Source organism: Chelonoidis abingdonii, chromosome 16, assembly GCF_003597395.2.
Source record: "Chelonoidis abingdonii isolate Lonesome George chromosome 16, CheloAbing_2.0, whole genome shotgun sequence".
Lineage (NCBI taxonomy): Eukaryota > Metazoa > Chordata > Testudines > Testudinidae > Chelonoidis > Chelonoidis abingdonii.
In genome coordinates this window covers 18,055,035-18,068,232 of record NC_133784.1, presented here as the reverse complement: position 1 = coordinate 18,068,232, position 13,198 = coordinate 18,055,035, and the positions used below count along the sequence as shown (strand labels likewise).

General features: G+C 53.7%; 1 protein-coding gene across 1 annotated transcript in view; it reads left to right on the top strand.

The window, feature by feature from the left end:
• The window catches only part of BSN (bassoon presynaptic cytomatrix protein), a 460,947-nt gene extending 450,943 nt beyond the window's left edge, over positions 1-10,004 (top strand). The window contains exons 11-12 of the mRNA XM_075072951.1: positions 4,531-4,629; positions 6,264-10,004. The gene's annotated coding sequence lies outside the window, so the exon portion shown is untranslated. The remainder of the gene's footprint in view (positions 1-4,530; positions 4,630-6,263) is intronic.
• The last annotated feature ends 3,194 nt before the right edge of the window (positions 10,005-13,198 follow it).

Sequence of the window (13,198 nt, the reverse complement as noted above, 5' to 3'; positions counted from 1 at the left end):
ACCTCAGTGGTTTCTGAGGTTCCCTGCCCCTTCTTTGGGTTCTCCTATGGGACACATTTATCTCTGCTCCCTAGGGCCGGGTTTGTCTCTGGTTCAGCCATGACCTGCTGGCAGCTAACAACCTGGACAGTTCTCTCCCTGGCAAGCATTACACCCCCATCGCTTCCTGATGAGGTGTTGCTTCCAGCTGCAGTGCAGAAGTTGGTCTCAACCACCCTCCCACCTGGAAGCATGTGGTTGCTCCCTGCTGCAGAAGAATCAAGTCTCATTCTCTTGGCAGTTCCTGAGACCTTACCCTTTCCCTTGGGGGTCCCAGGATAATACCCCCTCCTACTTCAGGCAAATACTTTAACCTGAGCTACATGGAAAAAATCATTACCAAGAAGATGATCAAATAGGAGATGTTCCATTACCCCCACAGTCAAAACACTTTCCAAACCTTCCCAAACCACATGAATTTTAGCTAGTCAACACCATGCCTAGTGTCCCAGCCCTCACCACCTGATCGCCACCCTGAATCACCAGTACTCCCCCACACCCCCAGCCACCTGGAACCATAAGCCCTCATCTCTCCAAAGCCGCTCCTCTCCGCTAACCCTCTTCTCCTCACAACCACTCTGAACCACCAGCCCTCAACTCCCTATGGCTGCTGTTATGCTCGAGCCCTCACCTCCTCACAGCCACCCTGATGCTCCAGCTCTCGCCTCCCGAAAGCCTCCCTGACACTCCAGCCCTCGCCTCCCCACAGCTGTGCGGAAGTATCAGCCCTTGCCACCCTGATTTGCCAGCTGTTGTCACCCTCAACACACCACAACTGTCCCGAAGCGCCAGTCCACACCTCTCCACAGCCACCCTGACGCTCCAGTCCTCGACTACCCACACCCGCCCAGACAGGCCACCCCTTAGCTCCCCAAAACGGCTCTGAACAGCCCTCTCCACCCCACAGCCATCCTGACACGCCAGCCCTCGCCTCCCGAAAGCAGCCCTGATGCACCAACCCTTGCATCCTCACATCCACCCTGACACATAGGCCCTAGCCTCCCTACAGTTGCCCTGAGGCACCAGCCCTCGCCTCCCCACAGCCGCCCTGATGTGCCAGCCCTCGCCTCCCCACAGCCGTCCTGATGTGCCACCCTTTGCCTCCCTACAGCCACCCTGATGCTTCAGTCATCACTTTCCCACAGTGGCCCTGACACATCAGACCTTGCCTCCCAAGAGCTGCCCTGACACATCAACCCTCGCCTCCCCACAGCTGCCCTGATGCATCAGCCCTCACCTCCTCACAGCCGCCCTGATGTGCCAGCCTTCGCATCCCCACAGCCACCCTCACACGCCAGCCTATGGCCACCCATAATGCCAGCCAACACCATGCCTAGTGTGCCAGCTCACACCACCTGATTGCTGTATTCCCCTCTCCCCCAGCCACCTGGAACCATGAGCCCTCGTCTCTCTAAAGACACTCCTCTCCTCAGAACCAATCTGAACCACCAGCCCTTGTCTCCTCAGAGCCACTCCGATGCACCAGCCCTCAACTCTCAACAGCTGCCCTGATGCACCAGACCTCGCCTCCCCACAGCCACTCCGACACGCCAGCCCTCACCTCTCCACAGATGCCCCACACTCCAACCCTCGCCTTCCCACAGCTGCCCTGAAGCTCCAGTCCTCACCTCCCCATGGCTGCCCTGATGCTCCAGCTGTCATCCCCATGTCCAAGCTAACATGTCAGACCTTGCCTCCCCACAACTGCCCTGATGTGCCAACTGTAACGATGCTGCCCTTGGTAAGACACTTCTGAGAGTATCAATTCAGGACAAGTTGCTAGAGCAGGGCAGTTACAGCCCAAGGCTGGGGTTTCTCCACTTCTAAGGCAAACCAAATCAGACAGACAGAGAGGGCTTTGGTTTTAATGGTTAGCCGGGGGGCGGGCATAACTCATATAAGCAATTCTCTTAGACACTTCAGTTTCCTGGTATCACCACCAATGCCACTCCTTATGGGGATGAATAGTTATGAAAACCAATATCCCAGTAAAAGAAAAAAGGTTCTCCTGATACCAAAGGACCAAGCACCAGACCCAGGTCAATCTACCAGTTAGATATTACCCACAAATCACGCTGTTGTCAATCCTTTAGAATCTAAAATCAAAGGTTTATTCAGAAAAAGAAAGAAATATAAATGAGATCTAGAACTGGTTAAATGGAATCAATTACATACAGTCTCTGGAGTACATCCACAAGGATGCGTCATTCAGTCCTTTGTTCAGAGCTTCAGTTTGCAGCAAGGTTCCTCCAGAGATCAGATGCAGGATTGAAGACAAGCTGGAGGAGATGCAGCAGCCTTTTATAGTCTCTTGCCATGTGGCCTCTGCTTTCTTTGTTCCAAAGATAATCTATCCAGCACATGGCATAGAAAAACCTGAGAGTTCTGTCCATAGGCATGTCCCTGCATGCCTTGCTGAGTCACAAGGCATATCTGCTTTCTCTCAGTGGGTCAGTTGTAGCCTTAATGGGCTATCAAGCAGGCTAGGCAGTGTTGATGCCAAATTGTCTGAGGTGTCACCCAGAAGCATAGCACAGGTTTGAAATAAGACAGTATAGAGCCAATACTTACAACTTTAAATACAAAAATGATACATGCATATGGATAGCATAATCATAACCAGTAAATCATAACCTCCGCATAGACACCTTACTTGACCTTCTTTGTACAAGATTTGGTGCCACTAAAGGATTTTGGTTGCAACAATGGTCTATACGGTCACAGTTCGTGTCAATAATGTCACACGTCGCTTCCCCACAACCACCCTGACAAACCAGCCATGCTCTCCTCACAACCACTCAGAACCACCATCTCTCATCTCCCCACAGCTGCCCTCACACACCAACCCTCGTCTTCCCACAGCTGCCCCAAAGCACCAACCTTTGCCTTTTCGTAGTTGCCCCGAAGCACCAGCCCTTGCATCTTGACAACTGCCCCGAAGCACCAGCCCTCTCCTGCTCACAGCTGCCCAGAAGCACCAGCCCTCGCCACCCTACAGACACCCTGATTTGCCATCTGTAGTCACCCCATGGCTCCCTGATGTGCCAAACATCGACTCCCCACAACTGTCCCAATGCGCCAGTCCTCGGCTCCCCACAGCCGCCCAGATGTGTCAGCCCTCGACTCTCCACAACTGCTCTGAACAACCAGCCCTCGTCTCTCTATGACCGCCCTGACACATCAGCCCTCACCTTCCCAGAACAGTCCTGGCACATCCGCCCTTGCCACCTCACAGCCATCCTGACATCCGACCTCTCACCTCCTCGCAGTGACCCTGACACATGCCCCCTCACCTCCCCACAGCCTCCCTGACATGCCAGCCATCGCCTCCCCACAACTGTCCCAACACTCCAGCCCTCGTCTCCCGACATCCACCCTTATGTGCTGGCCTTCGCCTCCCCGGAGCTGCCCTGATGCACCAACCCTCTCCTCCCCACAACCGTCCTGATGTTCCATCCCTCACCTCCCCACAGCCACCCTGATGCTCCAGCCCTTGCTTCCTCCACGCACCAACCATCCCCTCCCCACAACCACTCGGAACCACCAGCTCTTGCCTCACCAAAGACACCCTGACGCACCAGCCCTCATATTTCCACAGCTGCCTCAAAACACCAGCCTTCACCTCCTCACAGCCATCCCGAAGCACCAGCCCTCACCACCCTACAGCTGCCCTGACACTCCAGCTCTCACGTACCCACAACGGACCCAACACATCAGCCCTCACCTCCCCAGAGCTGCCCTCGCCCCCTCACAGCTGCCTCAACACTCCGGCCCTTGTCTCCCCATATCTGCCCTTATGTGCCAGCCCTTGGCTCCCCAGAGCGGCCCTGATGTGCCAGCCGTCACCCCTTACAACTGCCTCAATGTGCCAGCCCTTGCCTCCCCACAGCCACCAGGACATGCCAGCCCTCATCTCCCTGCAACTCTCCTGACAAACCAGCCTTTGCCTCCCCACAACCGCCCCGAAGCACCAGCCTTCACTACCCAACTGCCCCGATGAACTAGCCCTCAGTTCCACACATCCACCCTGATGCCCCAGCCTTCGCTACCCTACTACTGCCCTGCTGTATTGGCCTTGCCTGATGCTCCGGACTAGGTGTGTGGGCTTTATAGTGTCTGCTGGATGCTGGGAATGGGTGAGAGCGTCCCAAGCAATGTCTGCAATGTCACGCTAGGGGGATGAAAATCAGCCCATCCAGCCCGCATCCATGTGCCACTCCCCCACTCCCTGGTCCCCATTATCCTCCACCACTCACCCAAGTCACTGTCCCTCCAGCCACTCACTTCCTCCATACCGCACTGGCAGTCTCTCACCATGTGCCCACTCCCCAGCCCCTGCACACCACACTGACCTCCCATCCTCTCTCCTGCCCAGTAGCCCACCTGTTATTTGCTGACTGCACTACCCTACTGAGGCGAGAATTGCCTGGGGGTGCCCTTCATTAGCTGCCGGCCCCCTCTCTGCCCCAACCCACCCTCTTCCCCCAACAGGAGGCTAGGAAAGCAGGTGGCGATCTAGTCTTTGCAGTGGAAAAAACCTATGAAGAAACCAGTGAATTCAGCAGGCAACGTTGGACTCTGGGTATAACAGTGAGTGTCACTGCAAAGTGGGGGGGGTGTCTGTTGGGGTACAGCTGCAAGGGAGTCTGCTCGGGTGCTACATCCACAAGGGGGACTGCTAGGGATACAGCCGCATGGGGGTCTGAGGGTACAGCCGCATGGGGGTCGGGGTACAGTTGTGAGGGGAACTGCTGCTTTTTGCCTTTTGCAGATTGGATTATGTGGAAATTAATGCCCATGGGCAGGGTCAGGCACACAGCAAGATTCCTCCCCCAGCTCTGCCGAGGTCTCTCAAACACCCGCCTTGCAGCCACAGGCTAGCCCCACTTCAACCCACAGCCCCTGCTAGCCCAGCTCTGGGATCCCCGCTATCCCAGCTCAGCCGGTGCCCCTCTCTCCCAACCCACAGCCTTCTGCTATTTCAGCTCTCCCCTCCACTAGCTCTGCCAGTGCCCCTCATTCCCAACCCACAGCCCCCTGCTGTTCCTGAAAAAAGTGTGCCCGTCATTAAAGCTGTGTGCAGGCTTTCTGCTGGTACCAGAACAGACAGGCTCATTTTCCATGTGCCATCAGTCATAGTGCGTTGGAGAGCAAAACGCCTGAGGTGTGGTACGTTTGCTGTATGATGAGGTTGACAGGGCGTAGGTGGCTGGAACAAGGCAGTGCCCCCCAGGCCAGAAGTGGATGGGCCATTTGAGAGGCCCTTGTCCCAGTGGGAAGAATAAAGTGTGGGAGAGGCTCGGCCTAGCACTCCCTTCCCTGGGAACCAGACCCTGCCCCCTGCCATCTCCTGGGCATGACAGCCATTACCCTAGGCTGCTCAGTGTCTTGGCCAGCTTCCCCAGCCCTGCTCTCACCAACATTCACACCCCACGTGGCCATTCACAGTCTGACAGGGCAGGCTGGTCCCTGTGGTGTGGGCACTGCACGGAACATAACAACAGTCCCTGCCTGGGAGAGCTGGGAGTGAGAGATGGGACTGCCCAGAGCATGTGACCAACAAGCCACTGGAGTACCGAACCCACAGGGAGGTCATGACCCCACTGGGAAGGCCTCCTTGCCAGCTGGCCCATGTTCGCCCACAGAGATGAGCTGATCTCTGTTTGGCTGCCACTGCCCCAGCACCCTCCCCACCAGCCCTTTCCCAAGGGGGACTGGTTGACACTGTGGCTGCTGAATCATGGCTTGCCCAGGCCACTCCTCCTGCTTGGAGCATCACCCACTGCTTGGGTGTTGCTGGGCTGCTGAGCCCCTGCCTGGCAATGGGTGGCCGAACACCAGAGTTGTGGCAGAAGAGCTGTGGGCGCCTGTCCTGGCCTGCTGGGGAGGTGTGTGTGGGCGGGAACTGCAGTGCTGATTTGCAGAGGGTGAAATGCACAGCTCTGAGCCCAGATTTAAGCTAAGGGTCCACTGGGGTTGGGCAGTTCATTGGGTCAGCAATTCGTCAGCCATCTCCTTGATTGTAAACAGGCTACACACTCCTCTCGCTGGCCACTGTGCCTGCAGGGAGCTGTTCCCAAGCCACAGGATGGTGCGTGCTGTGGGGGCAGGAGTGATAGTGAAAGTGCTTGGAGCTCAGTCATGGACCAGGGCCCATTGCACCAGGCGCTGCAGTCACACAGAGTTGTCAATGATCTTTCTATTTCTTTCTGTCTCTCATCAAGCTTATGAAACCATGGAAACCACTAGGCTGCTTCACAAATTGCAAGGCCAGAACGGCCCAGTGTGACATGAAGGCCGAAGACAGGATGTTGGGTCTCACTGAGCAAACCAGGCCTTTACCCGTAGCAAGCTTCTTCAGAGCCTGAGGCAGCACTGCAGGAGGGCGTGGGGAGTGACCTCTTCTTAGCTCTGTGCACTGTCTGGAGCAAGCCATGGGAACACGTGCCCAGCGCGCAGGCTTGGTGTCCATCAGGAACATTGACAAAGTATGGGCCCGTGCCACAATGTGACTGTCATGGAGGTGGGGTTTGCCCTGCTCTCAGAGGATACTTCTGAGGTTGTGCAGGACTGCTCCTTCCTGTAGTCAACTTGGGCCGGGGATCTGATGTGGGAACCTTGGCCCTTTCTAGAGATTATACACAGAGTTGCTCACTCACTGAATCTTAACTCTAGTATCTTCATAGGTTTTTCCCTCTCTCTGAGCCATGTACGAGGCGAGGGCTGGCAGCTGAAGGCTCCAATCTCCTTCACATTCAAGTTTGCCCCATCGGCCCATCCACACGCACAGCATTCCTGTACTCTCACCATCCCTGCGACAGAAAGTGTTCCACATCCCCATACGGGGATTGAGAGAACTTCAATTAGGACCAAACACTGTTTCCTTACTGAGATACGAGGCCATAGGACTCTGAAAGGCAGTGCGTAAACTGGCTGACTTTTCCCAAAGTAGATACTGGCCAGGCATGTCTCTCAGCCACCCCAAAGCCATCCAGAAGCCATTCTAAAGCATTCAAATGGCAGTGCTATCCACTGGTAACGTCACACGTTGTTTTACGTATGCCTGGGTATTATTTTTATTTCCAGAACAGCCTTAATCATTCCACTTTGATTTACGTCTATATCTCATCAACACCCAGGGCCTGGAGGTTTCTTGTTTTTTTTTGGTTTGGTTTCCTTTGTCCTGAATTCTCTTTCCTTTCTGCTTTGTGCTGAGTTAGCACCCAGGCTGTTGTCTGTAGAAGCAATAGAGTCCAGAAGGCTATAAAGAGCACAAGGTCAGGAGAGCGCTGCCTCTGCCATTCTCCTTCTTGTTACTGTGCAATTCAAGTCCTTCTTAAGCCATTGCCGGTGGGCATGCTCCGAAAGATGGAGGAGCTACTCACAACAAAACATTTAACCTGCCAGGATGAAGTTCCTCGGACCATAACCCAGGAAAGCAGAAGGAAACCAAATGGAAAGCTTGTTTCACCTAAAAGAAATCAGCAAGTGTACAAATGTTCCGGTTTTCATTTGTTTGTGTTGTCAGTTTCCTGCCAGTCTCTGGTTCATGCTGAGCATGCTCAAAACAACAGTTCATTGGTGTGATCCACTGGAGCTTCCATCCACCTTGGGTAACTGCGAGTGAGTCTCATGTCTAATGTTCTATGCAATGAAATACAAAATTGAAAAAATCCTGTTAATATTTACCAAGTTCAATGTTCTGTATAAGGATTTAATTGCAACTGTGCTATTGATACTGGATAGTGATCTTTATATCAAACACCGTGTGTATAACATTTCAATTAGTGGCATGTTTGACCCATTGAGGGACACTTTGCCAAAGGCCTGTGACTGTCCTGTAGTAGAGCATGGCTTGCTACTTTTCTGCACGCTCTCATCTACGTTTAACACTTACAGTTCTTTGCTTGGAGGATTTTTTTCTCATAGTTCATCTTCTATGTTGAATACTAGTAGCAGATTTATGCACTTGTTATTGATGGTGAAGTCCCAATGTGAAGCAGAACATCCTGCAGCTGATGCATCTGAACTCTCTGCCTTTTGCCCTGCAGTGGCTACCAAGGTCCTATACACAGCACCACCAGGGATTCCCTGAGATAGACCTTTGTCCAGCCCTGGTCCATCTCAGAATAGGCAACTGGGCAATTGGGGGTGGGGCGGGTGAGACCAGTAGCCAGATGGGCAGGGCAGCTGGAGCAGCTCTGGAAATTGGTTTTAGAATTTTTGCACTGAAGCCTCCCTCCACTGCCCTGCTTTGTGAGGCTGAGAGGTCTCATAATAGTGTCAGTTCCCAGTGCCACTCCTTGCAGTGCAGTATTACCAGTGACTGAAGAGCCCTGAACAACTACCCCAGGAATCTATGGAGAGAGACTGAGCATGGTCCCGTGATAGTAAAGCGGAGCAGACTGCCCCGCAGTTACAGTTCCCTCCCTGCCCATAGCCACCTGGCTGAGCCCTGTGTTTGCACAAGCTAGATGAAGCCTGTAAAGCCCTTTCAGGTGAGAGATGGGGCCAGAACCTTCTCTGTGCCCCTGGGCACTGTGAGCCTGTGGGGACTGGGCAGCACCCGGGGGGGGGCTCACCACAGCACTCACTCTGCAGTGTGCACCAGCTTGGCTGTGCCAGATTGGTGAGTGATTGGCCCGGCCTCCTTCTTGGATCCCAAAGCACCTCTGGTCAGGAATCTTGGGCTCCACACACTGCTTAGGGTTTGTTTCACTGTCCTCCCATTACGTTGCAGCGTCATAGTCAGTGACTGAGCCCTTGGGTGGCATCTCAGCACAGAGGCCACATCCTTGTGGCCATGGAGGCTGAGTTCTCCTCTTTCCATGCAGGGCAGAGTGTCACTGTCGCTGGAGGACTGTGAGTCAGTCTGTCCCCAGCTGTGCCAGGAGCACATCCTCTCCCACCTCCTGCTTAGGTGCTGCAGCTCAGAGAGAGGTAAAACCAGGCCCCTGGCCTGGATGTGACAGAGTGAGGGGGGGTGACAGAGCCCTTTACCTGGCCAGGCTGTCGGAGAGTGCAGAGCAGCAGCCCCCGGGTCAGAGTGTGGCAGGGTCAGCCTGGTCAATGTGGCGCTGCCAACAAGTGTCCGGTCACTGCAGACATGGCCACACTGCAGTTAGCAGGCAAGCAGCTAGTCATGGACCCAGCACAGCTGCTGGGCACTACACCTGCTGATTTGCACTGGCCACACTTGTGGACAGCATGGTGTCAGCCCCACAGGTGAAGCAGAACAGAGAGACCTGACTCCCTGAACATCCCGCCTGGCTGGGGCAATGCCCAGGCATGCCCCCTCTCAGCCTTGGCCAGGGGCTTACTTGGGGTACTGGTTTGGGTATAAAAGTGAGCTAGTCCTGAACACAGAGCCTCGCTCTTGGGCTCCTGCCTGCCTTCAAAGGGGGCAGACATGGCTGTTCTTGCCCCAGGCAGTAGGACGTTCTTGAGCAGAAACGCTCTAGGGCCTGCCAGGATGTTTCCCCCAATGACAAGTGCATAGTCTGCAGATGCTTCTCCAGGGCTCTAGCTGGACTCCATTGCTCCGCTGGTTTGCTCAGAAGTGGCTGCACCAGCCCACTTCATTCCTGCCATGTAAATAGTTGTACAGCGTGGAATTTCCAGTGGTACTGAGAACAAAACAAAGCGAGGCCACGGAGCACCTCTAACTGCCCAGCACACTGGCCACACGTCTGTGGTGGGCTCACTGGGCTGACTGCTTTTGCCATCCCCTCCCCGCGCTCACATCCCCCGAGGCTCTCCTTTGCATTGGCTTTTGGAGGGGGGAAGGGGTGCTGTTCAAAGCTCAATCAAAAGAACAAATTGCCAGTTGTAAGTGCAATGACCTTGTGAATGGTGTGTAGTCCTGCTGTGCTCTGTGAGAACGTGTATTTCAGTGTGCCACCTCTTGTATTGTGACTCCCTCCAAGACGTTGCCCCTACAAGGTATTTCTGTGGGAACAGAATAAAAGGACTTGATAGAAATCAGAGGGTGCCATGACTTGACCTGTATCGAGCGAGACTACACAGCAAAGTGGGGCTGAAGTTCACTGAGGAGAGCTGGGCAGCCCAGAAGGTGACAGGCACTAGCAACTAGCAGCAGCTGCTGGACTGAGCTGAATGGGCATGGCCAGCAGCTCTGGGGTCCCTGGTGAGCAAGTCTGGGTTCAGCCAGGTTTGGTGGGACAATGGCTTTTCCTCCTAGCATAGCTGTGTTCATTGTGGGACAGGTGGGGAGCAGAGTTGCCTGCAGCCCTGAGCTGCTGGATCCAAGCCACAGTCTATACTACCACAGTAAGTTGACCTACACTACGCAATTCCAACTAACTGAATAATGTCCCTTGGTCGAGTTACCATGAGCTCTACACCACGAGGGGTAGACGGGAGAAAATCTTACCTTACTCTTCTTATCAATGGTAGAGTATAGGGGTCAACTGGAGAGCGATCTGCAGTCTTTATTAGACCCGCTAAATCAACCACCGGTAGATCGATCTCAGAGCGTCGATCTCCGCAGTAGTGTAGACCTGTCCCTCATTGGGAGTAGAGTACAGGGGTCCACTGGAGAGCGATCTGCTGATGATTTGGCAGGTCTTCACTTCTCAGAGCATTGATCCCATTGTAGTGTAGACATAGCCTGATGAGTCACAGGGGACCCTTGGCTAAGGAGCTGGCTACTGGCTGTCACGGAGTCACAGGCTGGGTGCTCTGGAACCTCTCTGAATGAAGCCAAGCAGTAAAAGCTTTTACAGATCCAGACTAACACAGCTACCCCTCTGATACTTGAAGCCAAGCAGGACTCTGGGGGATGTCTCCTCTCAGGGCCATTCTCACCAGGGCAAGCTGCTCACCTTCAGCGCTTCATGTGTCTGACCTTGGAGCATTCAGCCCTCTGTGAGCTCCCCCCAGCAAGTCCCCCTGGATGGGCCACCTGGGGAAGCCTCACCTCCGCCCCCAAAGGGTCCCTGCATCCCACTTCACAGTTGGCTGTGACTCTCAGCCAGCATAGTGAAATAGAAGTGTTTAGTAGTTCCCAAGAACACAGCATACTGCAGAGCTTGTTAGCACATAAAGCAGGAAGTTACAGCAAAGTCCATCTTGGAGGCTGTCCCACTGTGTCCCAAACCAGGAGACTAACTAGCCTCCAGCAGCTTGTCCTTAGTCCTTTGTCTCTTTTCCGGGCAAAAAGGTCACCTGGTCTCCACCTCACTCCTTGTTCCAACTTGTCGCAGCTGGCTGGCTCCTGGTAGAGGGGCCCTGGCCATCAGTTCCCAGGTTACAAAGTGTCCGACCATCAGGGCCAGATTAACTCTCCTGTGGGCCCGGGGCTATTAGATTTTGTGGGGCCCCTGTATACACAAGTATTTTTTCCTGGGAGGGAGTCTGGTGCAGAAAAGGGCTGGGGCAGGAGATTGGGATGCAGGAGGAGGTGCAGGGTTTGGGAGGGAGTTTCAGTGCAGGAGAGGATTCTGACCTGGGGCAAGGCATTGTGGTGCGGGGGGGGGGGGCCTGCAATGGGAGCTGCAGGGACTGTGCTGGGGGTGGGGGCAGTGTGCGGAGCCCCTCCTCCTCTCGAAGCCACAGAGATGTGCCAGCAGCCAGCAATCTCCGGGAGAGGCGTGGGGCCACAACATGCAGGCAGCCTGCCTGAGCACCCCTTTGATCGCTACCTGTGATTTATTTTTCTGGGGCCCCCACCTTGAGCCAGGGCCCTGGGCTGCAACCCCTAAAGCCCCTGCATTAATCAGGCCCTGCTGACCATTATCTGTGTGCAGGCAGCTAGTGACAGCCACACCTGCCCACTAGTCTCAGTAAAAAAATAACACATCCTTGTCTCACCTCCTAGGTATTGGTGTAACACAGGGGAAACTGTGGCACACACAGTATTCATGCGAAACATTAAGAAAAAAATCTCCCACTTTGTCACATCTCTTCCCCCTTTGAGACTGAACTGAGCAGGGTCAGTTTAGCCAGTGACCTGGGGAACTTTTCCTTCAGGCCCCATCTCTTCATGACAAAGCATCAGCTATAACACTGGCACTGCCACTCATGTGGACCATCTCCATTCTGGAGGACCAGACTCCACCTCAGGAGTTTGGCATTGTTAGGGGGCTTATTCCTTCACCCTCTCACTTCCCTGGTCCTTCTCGCATGAACAGTGAGCAACAATACCCGAAGTCTTTCCCTGAATATCTATATCCTAACACTCCACTCTTTTTTCATTTGGGACCCTCCTGCCCAGGTATCCCTGGAAAAGCAGAGGACATATGGCGACACATTTCCTGATAGGGCCAGGCATCAAGGTGGGAGGTGTCAATAGTCCATTTGTCCCACTGCCCCTTGTGTAGTACAGTGCCCTTCACCTTCTCTCGTACGGGTATCCACATCTATTCCAATTAGCGTTCCAGACTTCCCATTAGAGTGGGCCCGAAAAGGTTGGCTCCGGGTTGTTTAGTACACTGTGGGGTGAGGAGGGCTTACTACATTACTGATAGATTATCTCCATATGCAACGTAACACAAGTACAGTTAACAATACACTATCCACAGCAACATCGAGTCCTGACCACTGCAGTATGGTCCAACATCCGAGCCACAACCAAAACACTGCCTCTCCTCCTTTGACAGGGTAGAGATTTTAATGTGTCCATTTGCTGACAGTTGCAACAAGCTGCCCCTGCAAGTTTTATGTGCTTTTGTTCATATCGTAAGTCCATTGAATGTCCACAGAGAAATGGGTTATTGTCCAAACCAACTTAACCACATTGTATGGAATCAGGCAGTATGCCCTGGTTTGATTATTCACAGCAATAAGATTTACAGATCCATTTGTGCACCAAAGTCCAGACAGCAGTGTGTAGATGTGTGTAGTTTGGTTAGGGGCTGGTGTAATTGTGCCCCCTAGTAATATGTACATTTCCAGCAAAACACCTCATACACAGTACACCCAATTGTCCACCCCTTGCCATAGGCCATTGCTCTTGCTCCTCCATAGTCATAGGAGATGGGCACATCCAAACATCTTCTCTGGATTTACACCATTTTACACACCCCTCCATTGATTCCCAGTGAGTGCCTCCCTTTCTCATTATTTCCATAGGGCTTGGGGGCCCACCTTAGTTGCCATTCTATTTCCAGGCACCATGGTAGCTATTACACAGGTGCTG